The sequence below is a fragment of the Charadrius vociferus genome, unplaced genomic scaffold (assembly GCF_000708025.1).
Source record: "Charadrius vociferus isolate BGI_N301 unplaced genomic scaffold, ASM70802v2 scaffold41, whole genome shotgun sequence".
Lineage (NCBI taxonomy): Eukaryota > Metazoa > Chordata > Aves > Charadriiformes > Charadriidae > Charadrius > Charadrius vociferus.
This window is the reverse complement of record NW_009647013.1, coordinates 1,301,115-1,304,096: the sequence shown is the minus strand read 5'-3', so window position 1 is coordinate 1,304,096 and position 2,982 is coordinate 1,301,115.

The window sequence follows — 2,982 nt, the reverse complement described above, 5'->3', positions numbered from 1 at the left end:
GGGCACGGACACCTCCCACCAGCCCAGGTTGCTCCAAGACCCATCCTGTTGGGTCCACCAGCACCCACCTCCCGCGTAAACTCATTATTTCCCCAGGAAATGATAATGCTGCAGAGCCCGGGTACGAGGGAAAGCTTCGTTATTTATAAAGTAATGGTGCTAACCCGTGCAGTGGAGCGGGGGGCAGGCTGGGGTGCGGGTGCCCTGGGTTGGTGCACGGGGGAGGAGGCCAGGTTTGAGATTCTGTGATTCTGTGGATCGATGGTCCAAGGCCAACGGTGTGAGGTTCAACATGGCCAAGTGCCGGGTCGTGCCCTTGAGTCACACCAATCCCATGGATGCCACAGGCTTGGGGCAGAGTGGATGGAGAGCTACCCGGTGGAGAAGGACCTGGGGGTGTTGGTCTACAGTGGCTGAACATGAGCCAACAGTGTGCCCAGGTGGCCAAGAAGGCCAACAGCATCCTGGTCTGTATCAGGAACAGTGTGGCCAGCAGCGCTGGGGCAGTGATCATCCCCCTGTACTCGGCACTGGTGAGGCCCCACCTCGAGTGCTGTGTTCAGTTTGGGCCCCTCAGGACAAGACAGACATTGAGGTGTTGGAGTGTGTCCAGAGAAGGGCAACGGAGCTGTGAGGGGTCTGGAGGACACGTCTGGTGAGGGGCGGCCGAGGGCCCTGGGGGTGCTCAGCCTGGAGAGGAGGGTGAGGGGAGACCTTCTCGCTCTCTACAGCGCCCTGAAAGGAGGGGGCAGCGAGGGGGGGTCGGTCTCTGCTCCCCAGGAACAGGCGATGGGACGAGAGGGAACGGCCTCAAGTTGCGCCAGGGGAGGTTTAGGATGGAGATGAGGAGAAATTTCTTCATGGAAGGAGTTGTCCCCAGCACTGGCACAGACGGCCCAGGATGGTGGACTCACCCTCCCTGGATGTGTTTAACAGATGTGTAGACACAGTTCTGAGGGACATGGGTTAGTGGTGGGCTTGGCAGTGCGAGGTCGATGGTTGACCTCGGTGATCTTCAAGTTCTCTTCCAACCTAAACAATTCTATGATTCTAAAACCAGTTTCATGGGGAAGCAAACCTCAACCATCTCTGCCCAACTCACACCTTCTTGCTGCCAAAGCGTAACTGTGCCCATTCCCCCTCTTACGTGCTTCCCAGGCGGCAAAACACCAGCATTAATTATCGCAACGCTGATCTCACGTGCTGGCTCTGTGCTTCCCACCACCTCCCACAACCCACCCCCCAAGGATGGAAAGCACACTCGCAAGAGCTGCAGCTGCCCCAGTGGGATGGACCCACCACCATCCAGGAGGGGCTTTTGGGACTGGGATTGCAACGCACGGGGTGGTGCATCCCCATTTATTTGGTATAGCATGGTGGAAGTATTGTTAATGTAACTCTATATTACTGGTTTTTTGCCTCTCCTTAGCTAAGAGATGTCCTACATCGGTCCTTAACATCGCGAGGAGCAGAGGTGCCCTCTGGTGCAGCACATGCATGGCTGGAGCACCCACGGCATGTACTTTTTGGACCTTCAAATACCTCTCCAGGTGTTTTCTTTCCCGTTTTGGCCTCAGCAGGTGGGTTTGTGCTTCTTCTCGCACACCGTGACAAGCCCAGGACCTTTCCCCACGGCCCTGCGCGCTGCAGGGACCTTCTGCGGGACAGGGAGGGAAAAAAAAATGGAGGAAATCCTAAATTATGAAGGATGATGAAGATGAAGCCCAGTTGGTGCCGGATCCTGGGCACAGAGCTGGGGGAAGGAAGGTTCTCCACAGCCGAGACCATCCTCCTCCTCACCGCACGCCTTCCCTTCTCCAGCCCAGCTGCAACCACCCCTTTTCCCTCTCCCGGGGCAGAGAGAGGGTGCCGCGAACACGCCAACACCGCGGAGCCCCTAAGGTGGCAACATCAACATTTATTTGAAAAGGGCATTAAGACGGTGCGTTCGAAAATATCGAGGGCTTCTTGGCCCTTTTTAACAACCCGCTCCCCCCGCGGCTACGCACGCAAACGTCACAGTGCTCCGAAATACAGAGATGGAAACGCACACATGCACCTAAACGGCCGACTTTATAGAAATATACTTTGTCATCTCTACGTACACAAGTTATCTACACTAAACGGGATGTACAAACAGGTCACTAACACCGTGTGTGTGTCTTGGGGGAGAGGACAGGGACATTTACAAGTGGAGTTTGGGTCCTAAAATGTGGAGGGGGCCGTGGTGGGACATGCTGGGGGATGCAGCCAGCTGGGGAGGGGACAGCCCCGGCCCCGCTGCCGGGTCCCATGGAGCGGAGCACGGGGAAAGCACTGGGAGCGGAGGGACCGGGAGCAGAGGCCAGGGGTATTTTCTGCCCCCAAAAAAGGATGATGGGCACCCCAAGATGTGTCCCGGTGGCTCCCCTCCTTCAGCGCACGCAAACCCGCCCTCATCTTCCCACCTTCTTTGTGGTTTTGAAGAGTTTTGGGCGCGTTTCCCCACGGACGCACAAGCTGGGGGTTAATTGCTTTTCCTACCGCGTTGCGTTAAAAATTTTAGTGTTTTTCATCAGCCACGGGAGCAAACCCTCCTTCCCCGAGCAGCCCGCTTGGCATTCCCTCTGCCGATCCCAAAACCTGCCCAAACCCAGCCAAAACCCGGGTTTCAGCGGGACCAGGCATAACCCGGGGAGCAAAAAGGGTTTGGGGACAGGGGATGGAGACACACGAGGACCCCGAGGAGAGGCAGCAGCAAGGGGAGAGCCTCGGGCACCGGGCAGGGCTGGCACAGGCAGAGCGGGACAGTGCCCACGCTCCAGCCCAGGGACCGAAATAAACCCTTGTTTTTCCCGTCCTCTTAAGCTAGATCATTTCCTAAGCCCGGATTAACGCACGGCCACGCAAACAAGCGGTGACCTCGGGGCAACGGCGAACCGTATCCGCCACCGAGGAGGGAGGGGAAAAAAAGAAAAAAAAAAAAAAAAGAAAAAAAAAAAA